The sequence below is a fragment of the Salarias fasciatus genome, chromosome 9 (genome assembly GCF_902148845.1).
Source record: "Salarias fasciatus chromosome 9, fSalaFa1.1, whole genome shotgun sequence".
Lineage (NCBI taxonomy): Eukaryota > Metazoa > Chordata > Actinopteri > Blenniiformes > Blenniidae > Salarias > Salarias fasciatus.
The window spans coordinates 25,656,623-25,672,364 of record NC_043753.1 but is presented as its reverse complement, the minus strand read 5'-3'; the positions used below and the strand labels follow the sequence as shown (position 1 = coordinate 25,672,364).

At 49.2% G+C, this 15,742-nt stretch overlaps 1 protein-coding gene across 1 annotated transcript in view; it reads left to right on the top strand.

Moving 5' to 3' along the window:
• LOC115394528 (rho guanine nucleotide exchange factor 4-like) overlaps positions 1–15,742 on the top strand; it is a 62,959-nt gene that overhangs the window by 21,805 nt on the left and 25,412 nt on the right. Inside the window, 1 exon segment of the mRNA XM_030099860.1 lies at positions 6,863–7,015. The gene's annotated coding sequence lies outside the window, so the exon portion shown is untranslated.

The window sequence follows — 15,742 nt, the reverse complement described above, 5'->3', positions numbered from 1 at the left end:
GTGGCTCTACAGCTGCTCTATAGTGACTCTACATCTCCTCAGTAGTGGCTCTACAGCTGCTCTATACTGACTCTACATCTCCTCTATATCGACCTTGCAGCTGCTCTATAGTTCCTCTACAGCTGCTCTATAGTGGCTCTACAGCTCCTCTATAGTGACCTTGCAGCTCCTCTATAGTGGCTCTACAGAGTAGTCAGTGGGAGCGTGTCTTCTCCAGCTGTTTGTCCCTCTCTGGCTTCAGCTGATGACGGTTTGTCCTGACCTCCAGTCTCAGGGTCATGAAGAAGCTCACACACAGGGAGAAGCTAATTATAGCTGCATTTCTACCATGGAAACTTTGTGCAAGAACCAAGAACTTCACAGGAACTTTCCCACAACAGCTGGAATCATCACGGGAACTTCCTTTACCCAGAACCATGTAAGGAACCTGGTGCCTGTTCACTGTGGGGCCCGGGCCCTATCGTAGTGCCAGGGAACTCTTTTACCCTTGAGGATTTTGCCCTGGTTGCCCTGGTTCTGTGTCAAGGTTCTTCTTCAGTGTGTGAGGGTGTGACCTTTAGAGCTGCTCGTTTCTGATTGGATGACTGATCATCATAAATCTTCATTTATCTCTGATGTGCTTTGATCAGATGAAGAGCAGGAACTGTTTTGGTTCTTTCTTTGAGGACTGGTTGGCTTTAGAACCTCCTCGATGTTTGTAGTTCTACCATGTTCGATCTGTAGGGAATCTGGTCTTTTGAGTACAGGAACTACTGGTGACACAGTTTAGCTGCTACTATAAGTAAAGAAAATGTGCGGAAACGATGGTTCAGTTCTTCTCTTTTACTGAAAAAACGCTGCATCACATCATTGAACATGTGACCACGTCTTGCTGGCTGCTCTTTTTCTAACAACATGCAGAGAGCCTGCAGCCTGCAGGCCTTCTTCCTCTGTGGCGTCTGTGTAAAATAAGGTTGAACATGCAAACAGCACTCCTAGTGGCATGAAGTGGAAATGCAGTCATGGCGTCGTCTGTGTCCCACGGTTTGAATGAGGAGATCCTGATCATGTAAACAGGAGGAACTCTGTTTAAACATGTAAACAGGTTATTCCAGATGTTTCAGAAACCGGAATATTGACCTGAACCCCGATGCTGACGACATGTAAACGTAGCCAGTGTGAGAGCTGCAGATGAGGCTGCTCGTTCTGCTGAGCAGAGTGAACCTGTTGTCTGGATGGACAGAGGAACTGTGTAAAGCTCATTGGGATGTTTTCATGTGTGAACAGAAGCAGTGCAGGCTGTTCTGAATGCTGCTGCTGCATAACGTTTCTTTGGTGTCGTGAGTTCAGGACAGACGGACGGCAGCGCAGCACTTCTGAGGAAGCTTCACCTTTCTTCTTCCTGCTCGGCTCAGCTCGGGCCAGTCCCGGTCCGCCTGTCAGAGGTCAGCTGTTTACAGAGCAACATTTTCTAAAAGATATCGGTTCTCCACCGAACCAGCAGACGTTCTGAAACCCTGTAGTTCTCATGTTGGTCCACTAGTTGGTGCTGTTGGTTGTTTCAGTGATGAAACCACAGAGAAAAGACCCTGAGAACAGCGCTGACTGACAGCTGTTGGTTCTCAGCAGAACAGACCGGCATGAGGACCGGGGTCTGGCTGGAGACCTGAGAGCAGTCCAAGGTCAGGCTCAAGGTCAGGCTGAAGGTCGCAGGGTGTGACTTTGTACTGCGGACTGGTGTTTGAATGAGGAGAACGTTCCGGGTCTGTTTTCTGACCGGTGCTTCCTCGTCCCTCAGCCGTCCTGCTGGTTCTCTCCTTCCAGATGCAGCACTGAACACGTCCGTGTGTGGACAGCCAGGAGGCGGCGAGTCGAGCTGCACGCTTCCTCTGCTCACAAGCTAACAAAGATAAACACGTGTGTGTGTGTGTGTGTGTGTGTGCGTGTGTGTGTGTGTGTGTGTGTGTGTGTGTGTGTGTGTGTGTGTGTGTGAAGTTGAGGACCCATTTACGCAAAAATGATTTCAAATCAAAATTCTAAACTTTTGTGGAATTTTGTGCAATTTTACGCGACAACAGTGAAACTGAGGAACTTCAGGAATACTCCAACCCCATCTCCTTCAATCTGCTCCTGGTCCTGGTCCTGGTCCTGGTCCCAGTCCCAGTCCCAGTCTGTATCCTAGTGGGACTTGGTAGTTTTAGAGTTGACAGTCACCGTAACAACAATCCAACATGGTGTTCTGTCCAGATAAATGTCTGAGTTCTCCAGTGTTCATGTTCAGAGTGTGTGGTTCTCCGTGTTCTCCAGTGTTCATGTTCAGAGTGTGTGGTTCTCTGCGGTTTCAGTACAGAAACACACAGTGGCACCAACTAGTGGACCGACATGGAAACTACATCCTGTGTGTTTGACCTTCCTGCAGAAACAGACATTGTTTTCAGAACGTTGAAAACATGAGTGGGATTCATCTCCGCTGGAGGATTGAAGACACACACACACACACACACACACACACACACACACACACACACACACACACACACACACACACACACAGACACACACACACACACACACACACACACACACAGACACACACACACACACACACACACAGACACACACACACACACACACACACACACACACACAGACACACACACACACAGACACACACACACACAGACACACACAGACACACACCACACACACACACACACACACCACACACACACACACACACACACAGACCTCTCTTCTTCCCTTGTGCTTGTTCAAAGACCAATTGCTTGTAGGCAGTCAGTCCAATCACGTGCTTTACACACACACACACACACACACACACACACACACACACACACAGTGACTGTGGGCTGTCCTCCATGCAGAAGAATGTGATCCACTAATATGACTAACCTACATTCAGGGACTGGGGATGATTAAATGCAACAGTCCAAACTCACGAACACTCTTCCCCACACTGCTACACACTGCTACACACTGCTACACACTGCTACACACTGCTACACACTGGTCCCTGGCCGCTCTGTCCCATCCGGTCCTGTCCTGTCCCGTCCCGTCCTGTCCCGTCCTGTGCTGTCCTGTTCCGTCCCGTCCCGTCCCGTCCCGTCCCGTCCTGTCTCGTCCTGTGTTATCCCGTCCCATCCCGTCCCGTCCCGTCCCATCCCGTCCCGTCCTGTCCTGTGCTGTCCTGTGCTGTCCTGTTCCGTCCCGTCCCGTCCTGTCTCGTCCTGTGTTGTCCCGTCCCGTCCCGTCCAGTCCCATCCCGTCCCGTCCCGTCCAGTCCCATCCCGTCCCGTCCTGTCCTGTGCTGTCCTGTGCTGTCCTGTTCCGTCCTGTTCCGTCCCGTCCCGTCCTGTCTCGTCCTGTGTTGTCCCGTCCCGTCCCGTCCCGTCCAGTCCCATCCCGTCCCGTCCTGTCCTGTGCTGTCCTGTGCTGAACAGTGGAGGACAGTGAGAACCAAACACTGTAAACATATGACATAATACACTGCTAAAAAACAATTAGAGGAACACTTCGAAAACCCATCAGATCTAAACGGGGGAAAACGATCTTGAATATCTGTCCTGGTAATAAGTAGGTGATGTATTAGTAACAAAATGTTGCCCTATAACTTGTTAGAAGTGAAAATGATCACCCTATAAAGGGGGGAAATCAAAGACACCCCAAAAATCAAAGTGAAGAAATGAAGCAGCAGACTGGTCCATTTTGCCAAAATGACATTGTAGCAACTCAGAATCATTGTCAGCAGGCTGTGGGGCCTCCCTCGTGCTTGAACACATGCCTGACACCGTCGGGGGCAGTCTGAGGAGCAGCCTGCCGGCGCCGGATGGACCTGAACATGATGGACCAGAGGTTTCTGTTGGGTTCAGCTCAGCCAGCCAGTCCACGGTATCAATTCCTTCATCCTCCAGGATCTGCCTGCATACCCGAGCCACATGAGGTCGGGCATTATCGTGGACCAGCAGGAACCAGGTCCCACTGCACCAGCGTAGGTTCTGACAAAGGGTCCAAGGATCTCATCCCGATCCCTAATAGCAGTCAGGGTGCCGTCATCTAACCCGTGGAGGTCTGTGAGTCCTTCCGGACCACCACCGACCAGCAGACCGGTCCTGCTGGATGATGCTGCAGGCAGCAGAACCTTCTCCACGGCGTCTCCAGACCCTGACCCGTCTGTCGCACGTGCTCAGCTGGAACCTGCTCTCATCGGTGAAGAGTGGGCGCCAGGGGCATAGTTGCCAATTCCGATGGTCGATGGCAAATGCCAGTCGAGCTCGACGGTGCTGGGCAGTGAGCGCAGGGCTCACTGCAGGACGCCGGGCCCACAGGCCCTGCTGGAGCCTGTTTCTGATGGTTTGGTCAGAAACATTCACACTGCTGGAGGTCATCTTGGGCTCTGGCAGAGCTCATCCTGCTCCTCCAGATACCGATCCTGCTGAGGGTTTAAGGAGCTTCTCCAGCCCTGTCCAGCTCTCCTGGAATGTCCTCCATGCTCAGGAGACTGTGCTGGGAGACACGGCAAACCTTGCAGCGGCCGTGTTGATGTTCCATCCTGGAGGAGTGGGACGACTTGTGCAGCCTCTGTAGCGTCCAGCTAGCGCACCATGCTATCCACAGAGAAGTCGATCCAAGCCGAATGAGAAACCACAGCAGTAGAAAGTCAGTCAGTAAAAAATCAGCCAAAAGAGACGAGGAGGGAACCTGGAAAACCATTCCTGTTTTAGGGGCCGTCTCACTGTTGCCCCTCTGTTGCCCCTGTTGTTGATTTCACTAACACCAAAGCAGCGGAAACTGATTAACAACCCCCTCTGATACTGAACCCACCAGATCAATATCCCAGACGTTGGACCGATAGGTTGCTACACTCTGATTTAAAAAGTGTTCCTCTATTTTTTTTTTTTTTTTTTTTTGAGCAGCGTATAAAACATAATACATGACAGAACACCAGGCTGGATTGTCGACCTCCTGACGGATCCTGACGGATCCTGATGGATCTTGACAGATCCTGATGGACTGTTCTGATCTGTCACCTGGTCTAAAGCGACGCCGCCGTACGCCAGGCGACGCTCTGAGGACGACTGCATGTTCAGCCGATACATGTCATTAAATGATAAATGTTCTACACTTATATAGCGCTTTCACCCTGCATGACAGAGCCCAAAGCGCTTCACCTGCAATATCACAGTCACCCATTCACACACCAGTGGAGGCGGCTCAGTCAATCCACTGGGGGCGATGTAGGGTTCAGTGTCTTGCCCAAGGACACTTTGACATGCAGACAGGGGGAGACAGGAATCGAACTAACAACCTCCAGAATGTCAGACGACTGCTCTCCCACTGAGCCACAGCCGCCCCACAGCCACACGTCATCAAAACATCTTTCCTGAACCAATTCGTCAGACTGAAAGCGGCACTGTCCTAAACAAGAGAACCAGCATCATCCAGCTGATCAAGGGAGATCTGGAAGCCACCCTGCCGTTTGGAGAAACAGGAAACAGGAAGCACGAAGAGCCACCTCAGTTCCACCTCCCATACAGAGATGAGGATGAAACACCAGAGCCTCAGCGTCAACAACCCAACCCAAGACCGAGAGAACCTCATCAAGGCCTCGTCCCACAGAGGATCAGACCAGCCCCCAGCTGAAGGAATCAAACCTCAGCATTCAAACTCCAAGGACACTTCCTGCTGGAACAAGGCGTACCAGGACCGGTTCACACACAGGAAGAGGAATCCACCCACACAGAGAATCACCAGATCCAGAACCCGAACAAACTAAAACAAGAACCATCTGTGGTCCAGCTGTGGTCCAGCTGTGGTCTAGCTGTGGTCCAGCTGTGGTCCCGCTGTGGTCCAGCTGTGGTCTAGCTGTGGTCCAGCTGTGGTCCAGCTGTGGTCCAGCTGTGGTCCCGCTGTGGTCCAGCTGTGGTCCAGCTGTGGTCCAGCTGTGGTCCAGCTGTGGTCCCGCTGTGGTCCAGCTGTGGTCCCGCTGTGGTCCAGCTGTGGTCCAGCTGTGGTCCAGCTGTGGTCCCGCTGCAGACAGTGTTACAGAGCAGTGGATCACACCATCGCTGGGGACACTGACGTGTTCTCCTGGGTGTCAGGCAGGGTGTGTGTTCTGCAGGGTGTGAAGGTGAAACATGTCGTGTTGAAGTTTGCACTACACCGCTCCAGACAGCAGCTGCTCTCGGTGTCTTTGTGATCGACGCTCCATCCAGATGTGTGAAGGACTGATTGTGGTCCACAGACCTCATGTTGGGCAGCTCAGAGCAGCAGGTCCTCGGTGCAGTGGTGACGGTAGCTCCGGGTGGAGAGGTTCAGGTGAGGCACGAGGAGGATGTGGAGGCAGACCCAGCATCCTCCTCCGTCTCCACGGTGATTTGTCTCCACGGATACGACCGCCGTGGTAACAGCTGCTGGCAGGCCGCCAGGGCGACGCCTGCAAGAGGTGTGACAGCAGCGCTATTTATAGCTCCTCAGGCAGGTAGTTAGAGAGAGCGTACACACACACACACACACACACACACACACACACACACACACACACACACAGTGTGTTGCTAAGAAGGATAGTGTACTGGTTTCCATGTAACTTAAAACAGGATATCAAAACCACCGTAAGGGGCAGCGGTGGTGTGTTTCTGCCCCTCTCCCTCAGCAGTGGTGTGTTGACCTGTGTGTTTCTGCCCCTCTCCCTCAGCAGTGGTGTGTTGACCTGTGTGTTTCTGCCCCTCTCCCTCAGCAGTGGTGTGTTGACCTGTGTGTTTCTGCCCCTCTCCCTCAGCGGTGGTGTGTTGACCTGTGTGTTTCTGCCCCTCTCCCTCAGCAGTGGTGTGTTGACCTGTGTGTTTCTGCCCCTCTCCCTCAGCGGTGGTGGTCCCTGACGGGGCGTCCGATAGGCCGGGACTCGGGGAGGACCTGGGCAGTGAGGAGGATCTCCTTTACGAAGAGTTCCGCGGCTCCGGCCATCGCTTCGGACACCCAGGAGGAGGCGGCGGAGAGCAGCTCGCCCATCACTGAGGTAGAGTCCAGCGGTCACACGGCGCCCGTCAGACCGGTCACGGTTTCGAAGCGCGGTGGACTCAGAGAGGTTTCAGAGGGGTTCAGAAGGGTCCTGCTCTGACTCTGCTTTGGAAGTCAGAACTGTGGAGTGAAACCCATCAAAGCCGTCCCACTGGCGGGGCCAGACCGTCACTCCTCCAGGTTCCAGAGCCAATCAGATGTGAGTTCCCGAGGTCACCAAGAAGTGCAGCAGTCCGTATTTTATAACGACGTCGTCGGTCGACTGGCCGTGCGCATGTGTGCACGTGACACCAGCCGAGCACGTGCTCACAGGCTGCTGGTTCAGTTCCTGATTAAGTTACTGGTTAAGTTGATGGTCAACTTGCTGAATAACTGGTTAAGCTGCTGGTTAAAGGTGCATTAAGGACTTTTTCAGATTTAAAAATACTTATTTTCCACCATAAATATGTTACAAATATTCAGTGGTGTGTACAATGTGCCCTGATATATTCATTGTAAGCACCGCTAACAGCGCTAAATTGTCACTTGAAAGTCACAGTGCTGGTCGGGGCTCCAGAATTTTTCGGGGGAGAAATTTGAGAGGCTGTGACGTAATGCGCCTCGTGCTGGCACTATTTCCTAAGTTTCGTTTTGTCTGCCATTACTTCCGCCAGAGGCCTAGCAGCAACAGCTGAGCAGTGCTGAGGATGGAGCTTCCAGAAAGTAAGAACAGACCGGCTTCTGGCTCTGCAGCTCCACACAGACCCCACCAGGCCGGAGAACCTTACAGGTTACTGGCAGCGCTGCTACAGAGCCATGAAGGACTTCCCCTCTTCAAGCCACAGGCACCAGTGTTTCACATAAAGCTGCAGTTACGCCCAAGGCCTGCAGGGGGCGCTGTTTCCCATGAAGCGTGCAAACTCCTTAATGCACCGTTAAGCTGCTGGTTAAGCTGCTGGTTAAGTTCCTGGTAAGCTGCTGGTTAAGTTGCTGGTTATGTTGCTGGTTAAGCGGCTGGTTATGTTGCTAATTTAAGTTGCTGGTTAAGCTGCTGGGGTTATGTTGCTGGTTATGTTGCTGGTTAAGTTGCTGGTTAAGCTGCTGGTTAAGTTGCTATTTAAGTTGCTGGTTGTGTTGCTGGTTAAGCTGCTGTTAAGCTGCTGGTTATGTTGCTGGTTAAGGTTGCTGGTTAAGCTGCTGGTTATATTGCTGGTTAAGTTGCTGGTTAAGCTGCTGGTTATGTTGCTGGTTATGTTGCTGGTTATGATGCTGGTTAAGCTGCTTGTTATTTGCTGGTTAAGCTGCTGGGTTATGTTGCTGGTTAAGTTGCTGGTTAAGCTGCTGGTTATGTTGCTGGTTAAGTTACTATTTAAGTTCCTGGTTAAGCTGCTGTTAAGCTGCTGGTTAAGTTCCTGGTTAAGCTGCTGGTTAAGTTGCTGGTTATGTTGCTGGTTATGTTGCTGGTTAAGCTGCTGGTTATGTTGCTGGTTAAGTTGCTGGTTAAGCTGCTGTTAAGCTGCTGGTTATGTTGCTGGTATGTTGCTGGTTAAGTTGCTGGTTAAGCTGCTGGTTAAGTTGCTATTTAAGTGCTGGTTGTGTTGCTGGTTAAGCTGCTGGTTAGGCTGCTGGTTATGTTGCTGGTTAAGTTGCTGTTAAGCTGCTGGTTATATTGCTGGGTTAAGTTGCTGGTTAAGCTGCTGGTTATGTTGCTGGTTAAGCTGCTGGTTAAGCTGCTTGTTATGTTGCTGGTTAAGCTGCTGGTTATGTTGCTGGTTAAGTTGCTGGTTAAGCTGCTGGTTATGTTGCTGGTTAAGCTGCTGGTTAAGCTGCTGGTTATGTTGCTGATTAAGTTGCTGGTTATGTTGCTGGTTAAGTTGCTTGTTAAGCTGCTGGTTATGTTGCTGGTTAAGTTGCTGGTTAAGCTGCTGGTTATGTTGCTGGTTAAGTTGCTGGTTATGATGCTGGTTAAGCTGCTGGTTGTGTTGCTGGTTATGTTGCTGGTTAAGCTGCTGGTTAAACTGCTGGTTGTGTTGCTGGTTATGTTGCTGGTTAAGCTGCTGGTTAAGCTGCTGGTTGTGTTGCTGGTTATGTTGCTGGTTAAGTTGCTGGTTAAGCTGCTGGTTATGTTGCTGGTTATGTTGCTGGTTAAGCTGCTGGTTATGTTGCTATTTAAGTTGCTGGTTAAGCTGCTGGTTATGTTGCTGGTTATGTTGCTGGTTAAGTTGCTGGTTAAGCTGCTGGTTAAGTTGCTATTAAGTTGCTGGTTGTGTTGCTGGTTAAGCTGCTGGTTAAGCTGCTGGTTATGTTGCTGGTTAAGTTGCTGGTTAAGCTGCTGGTTATATTGCTGGTTAAGTTGCTGGTTAAGCTGCTGGTTATGTTGCTGGTTAAGTTGCTGGTTATGATGCTGGTTAAGCTGCTTGTTATGTTGCTGGTTAAGCTGCTGGTTATGTTGCTGGTTAAGTTGCTGGTTAAGCTGCTGGTTATGTTGCTGGTTAAGTTACTATTAAGTTCCTGGTTTAAGCTGCTGGTTAAGCTGCTGGTTAAGTTCCTGGTTAAGCTGCTGGTTAAGTTGCTGGTTATGTTGCTGGTTAAGCTGCTGGTTATGTTGCTGGTTAAGTTGCTGGTTAAGCTGCTGGTTAAGCTGCTGGTTATGTTGCTGGTTATGTTGCTGGTTAAGTTGCTGGTTAAGCTGCTGGTTAAGTTGCTATTTAAGTTGCTGGTTGTGTTGCTGGTTAAGCTGCTGGTTAGGCTGCTGGTTATGTTGCTGGTTAAGTTGCTGGTTAAGCTGCTGGTTATATTGCTGGTTAAGTTGCTGGTTAAGCTGCTGGTTATGTTGCTGGTTATGTTGCTGGTTAAGCTGCTGGTTAAGCTGCTTGTTATGTTGCTGGTTAAGCTGCTGGTTATGTTGCTGGTTAAGCTGCTGGTTAAGCTGCTTGTTATGTTGCTGGTTAAGCTGCTGGTTATGTTGCTGGTTAAGTTGCTGGTTAAGCTGCTGGTTATGTTGCTGGTTATGTTGCTGGTTAAGTTGCTGGTTAAGCTGCTGGTTAAGCTGCTGGTTATGTTGCTGGTTAAGTTGCTGGTTAAGCTGCTGGTTAAGCTGCTGGTTATGTTGCTGGTTAAGTTGCTGGTTAAGCTGCTGGTTATGTTGCTGGTTAAGCTGCTGGTTAAGCTGCTGGTTATGTTGCTGATTAAGTTGCTGGTTATGTTGCTGGTTAAGTTGCTTGTTAAGCTGCTGGTTATGTTGCTGGTTAAGTTGCTGGTTAAGCTGCTGGTTATGTTGCTGGTTAAGTTGCTGGTTAAGCTGCTGGTTATGTTGCTGATTAAGTTGCTGGTTATGATGCTGGTTAAGCTGCTGGTTAAGCTGCTGGTTATGTTGCTGATTAAGTTGCTGGTTATGATGCTGGTTAAGCTGCTGGTTGTGTTGCTGGTTATGTTGCTGGTTAAGCTGCTGGTTATGTTGCTGATTAAGTTGCTGGTTATGATGCTGGTTAGCTGCTGTTGTGTTGCTGGTTATGATGCTGGTTAAGCTGCTGGTTGTGTTGCTGGTTATGTTGCTGGTTATGTTGCTGGTTAAGCTTCTGGTTATGTTGCTGGTTATGTTGCTGGTTAAGCTGCTGGTTAAGCTGCTGGTTGTGTTGCTGGTTATGTTGCTGGTTAAGCTGCTGGTTATGTTGCTGGTTAAGCTGCTGGTTAAAACTGCTGGTTATGTTGCTGGGTATGTTGCTGGTTATGTTGCTGGTTAAGCTGCTGTTTGTTGCTGGTTAAGCTGCTGGTAATGGTTGCTGGTTAAGCTGCTGGTAAGTTGCTGGTGTTGGACCAGCCATCTCTCTCCTCCTCTCAGTATTTTGTCAGGGAGCTCATGTCCGCTGGCTGCCGTCGTTCTCATGAGGTGGGGGGTTAAACTCCGGGTTCCTCTGACTCTGCGGGCAGAGTGTTGTCAGTATTTACAGGTCTGCTCGCATCCCGGCCAATGGTTCGATCCCCGTCCTGTCCCTGTGTGGAGCAGAGGACTGCAGTGGAGGCAGTCCACCTGGTGCAGGCCACTCAGACGTGGAAACAACAAGCTGGAGGGGTTGCCTGGGATTGTTGGTTTGTTGTCATGGAAACACATTCTGGACTCTGCAGAGGCTGGATAGGATGTGATTTACTGAGCACATCCTGGAAGAGGCTTTTCCTTGCAGCAGTATTTCCTCCCCTGTATATGAAAATGACGGCATTCATACCAGCAACTAGTCATCTGCGACTGAGACATGAAAGAACTTCATGTTATTGTCATCTGCTGCTTTCCTCTGCGCTGTGATTGGTGGATATGACTCAGCCGCAGCCAATCAAGTGGGGATATCCGACAGCTCCTGTTCCTTCCTCCTGCAGTCAGAGTCAGACAGAGCTAGGACCTCTGCTGCCCTCTGGTGGCTGTCAATTCAACTCAGCTTTATTTATACAGCACAACCAAATACACAGTCAGTTCTGGGCTCTGTTACAGAGGAAAGCCAGCAGATCCCATGAGCAAGAAGACCTGAGGAAGGAAGCACATCCCTTTGAACAACCTTTGGAGAGGGAGAGGGGAGGGAGAGAGAGGAGAGAGAGAGCGAGCGAGCGAGAGCTCACTGTAAGCTTTAATAAAACCCTTTAGCACTATAATAGCAGACGTAGGTTTAGGAGGGTTAGCTGATTCGCTCCGTCTCCCCACACGGCACTCAGTCATTACCGTTAATGCATGTAATGGCACCAGGAAGTCCCATTTCACAGCTTTCAGGGGCAGTTTGAATGATTAAACTTGCACGGAGTAGCGAGGAGTTGCGGTAATTTGAAATACACTTGTTGCCGCTGTGTCCACCCGGTGATCCCTGCCGGTGTAGCAGGATCCCTGACAGAAACCGGGAGCTGCTCTACATCACAGGGGCTGGTGGCTGAAAGCTCTGCCTCCTGTTCTACTTTTAGAGAACTAGAACCTCCAGACCAGAACTCTGAGAACCAAGCGTTCTCCTGGGACAGTCTGGGACTAACAGCTCTATAATGGTTCCTGGTTGTTCAGGGCCTGATAGGTTAAGAGGAGGATTTCAAATCCTGTTCTAGATTTAACAGGAAGCAGTGAAGAGAAGCTGATATTGTTCCCGATGTGTTCTCCTGCTGGTTCGCCTCAGAACTCTCGCTGCAGCATTTTGAACCAGTTGAAGACTTCTCTCCAGCTGTTGGTTCCTGATAAGAGGGATTCCAGTAGTCTGCTCTGAGGAACAGATGATGGATTCATTTCTCAGCCTGGCTTTGAATCAGCATGTTCCTGATTTTAGAAATATTACCAGGTGAAAGAAGGAGGTCCGCAGACCTGTTTATGTGGGAGTTAAAGGTCAAAGGTCACTCCAGGTTCCTCACAGTGTTACTGGGAGTTAAAGCAACACCATCCAGGGTCAGTATTTGATTAGATCATTTCCCTCTCAGGTTTCTGGGCCAAATGAAATAAATTCTGTTTTATATCTGAATGTAGGAGGAGAAAATTATGACTCATCCAGGTTTTTATGTCATTAAGACAACTTCTTAGTTTGACGAATTGATCAGTGTCATCTCGCTTCATTGATCAGTAGATCTGTGTATCATCTGCATAACAGTGGAAGTTAATGGAGTGTTCCTGGTGATGTTCCTAAGGAAGCATGGAGAATGTGAAGAGTATAGGTCCTAAAACAGAACCCTGTGGAACTCCATGTTTAACTTTGATCTGAGCAGAATGGTCATCATTAATGTTCTCAGTTGTTTGTTCAAGATAGAGAGATAGAGAGATACTTTATTAATACCAGACTGGGAAATTCAAGTGTCACAGCAGCATCAGTAGCAATGGCACACAAAAGTGAAAATATGCAATTAGTGCAGAAACATTATATACAGTGAAGCTGGGATACACAGGGGTGCACATGATATTTTTTGTCTTGCTCTCCAGGGGAGAACTTGGGTTGTTTGTTTGGTCCTCACATTTTAATACATTTTTTCCCACACACCACAGGAGAAACAAAATAGAGGGATGTGTGGACAATGTTACATAGCTGCTTTTAAGTTCAACTGAAAATGAGAGAAGCAGCAGCAGATGTCTGAAACCTTCTAACTTTCACATTAAAGTTCTGAAAAATAAAAGTGCTCATACAGTAATCTGCTTTAACCAGCGGTTTCAAAGTGTGAGGGGTGCGTCTCCCCTGGGGGGCGCCAGAGGGCTTCATTGGAGGCGCAGCGAGCTTTTTGTCCCGGTGCTGCTGCCGTACCCCCAGCACAGGACTAAACAGGACAGTCTGAAGTATTATGCTTGTCATTTTACTCACAACAGCAGAACATCACACCTGAAAAAGAAAGCTCTGAGTGAGCGCCGCCCCCCCGGTCCGACAGTACGGGGGGGGCGGTACACACAGATGCACACCTTGCTATCCCCAAATCTTGTACAGCAAATGAGCATTACAGTGTTTCATCGTACACATTTTTACTTTGGTAGCGCATGCCCAGTGCACCGTTTATTGTGCACCCCTGATTAGATGCATTATTGACATACCTATCCCAAACACCCATTATATACATACATATATACTCAAATATATATACACAACATACATACATATATAATAAGCACAAACGGTGAAATGTGCTGAATAAAGAAAAGAGGTGTGGGCAGACAGAAGGAAAAGAAAAGTGAAGATGCTTGGATAATAGATAAGAGCAGAATAGAACCGATGCAGCACACCGTAGTGAGTTTCCTGTCGGCCAGGTGAAGTTGTTGTCCCGGGTGACGCCCTGTGGCAGGAAGGACTTCCTGTATCTGTCCTGGTGACAGCGGCGCTGTAGCAGTCTGTTGGAGAAGGAGCGCCGCTGTCTGTCCAGTGTGTGGTGGAGAGGGGGGTCACGTCGGGGTTATCCATGATGGATAACAGTGTCCTCCTTTCCACCACTACCGTGGAGCTGTCCTCCTCCGAGATGATGTTTTTAACTTCAGTTGAATCAAGTGTGGAGTGAAGTGAGGCTGCCGCTCCATCTACAACTAAATCAACCTGAATGGGGCTAATGCTAATGCTAATGCTAATGCTTGGACAGAAAAGTACGGCCTCTGAACTGAAAGCTTTGTTTACGGCTGCCGCGCCATGCGCAGTACGGCTCACTGTTTCCGGGGCAACTGGAGGCTACACAACAACTTTCTTCTTCCAGTTTAGTACAAAATGGACGAATATCTGTCGGATGAAGATGTTGTGGACGTGGAGGAGAGGCTGAGCGGACCATGATGAAATATTGGTGAAACTAATGAGTTTTTGGACGATTAAAGCCGTTTTGGGAGCAGTGTTACCGACGCCCCATCCACTAGACGTATACGGATGTGCGCCGCTCGATTTTGGATCTAAATTTCTCCCGAAGCTCTGTTCAGATCAGGCCTTCTGGGTGAGGATATTGTTCTACTTCATTCTATAAACAACGTGAAAGCTGTTTAAACCGAACTTTTCCTTTAATATTGATGGATCATTTCCTTGAATTTGGTCACATTATCCTCTGACAGACATCTTCTAAGTTAAGTTTTTCCCAGGTGCTTTAAGCCAGTTAAACGTAAACTCACATGATAACAGGAAGTGATCAGACAGTACAGGGTTTTGGGGAAAACTGTTAATTGGTCAATGTCAATACCATAGGCGAGAACAGGGTCAGGGGTGTGATTAAAGTGATGAGTAGGTTTATTCTTGCCTTGTAAACCAGCCCCGCCCACTCCTCATGCGTTTGGATTGTGGAGCTGGGCTCAGTCTGGTAGGAGCTCATAGAGTGGATTCCACTCGGATCGTGAACGGCCGAGCCATCACGCGTTGCCGCTTTTTGTTTTCAAATTTTTTGGGCAAATTCCGTGGCTAAACCGGAAGTGACACCATCACTGCACGTAGCGGAGATTACGGATTTTACTTAACCATCGTCTGAAAGCTGCAATAAGTAAAGTTAGAGCCGAGATATCAAGAATTACAACAATCAAGCAAGAGCAAGAGTCCTGCGCCTGTGAGGTTCTAACAGGAAAAGACATTCGCGTGTCCTTTGTGTGTAGGGAAGCTAGAGCTAATGAGCTAATGCTAATCCTTAGAGAAGCCAATGCATTTTGTTGACGTATTTGTTTTGAAGCGCTGATTGGCTGTCAGTCGAAGGAGTAATCGACGCCTCCTGCAAGAGTTTCTGTGGGCTCCTATCCAGGCTGAGCCCAACTCCAACTCCAAATGTGGATGAGGAGTGGGCGGGGCTGGTTCACGAGGCTAGGTTTATTCACCTTCTGTGAAAAACCACCTGCATCAAGTAGTGAACTGAAGCAGTGTTAAGGCTGTCAGTGTCAACATGTCTACATGAATACTGAAGTCTAAATTACAATGATTTGATCTGAACTTGAGACTAAACTGGAGAGGAAGTCTGAACATTCAGAGTGTGGAGCAGGGGGGGATACACTCCAGCCAGCAGGACTGGCTTCTGTGTTGTCCAGCTGGAGTTAGTGAGTTTTATGCTTAGTTTCAGTTCCAGGACTGATTAGAAGATTAGAATTATAGACGGACGCTGCTCCACCGCCTCGGCCAGATTCTCCAGGAATGTGACCAATAACATGTTTCTTCATTTAAACTGACATATTTGTCCTCTCCTCTTGTGGACATGCTGTCTACTGGAGATGATAACAGAGAGAGAGGTGTGTGAAGAGTGGGCGGGGCTTACCGCAGCTGGACGTTCCCTGATGAAATGGAGCTGCCCAGCCTGATGGGATGTA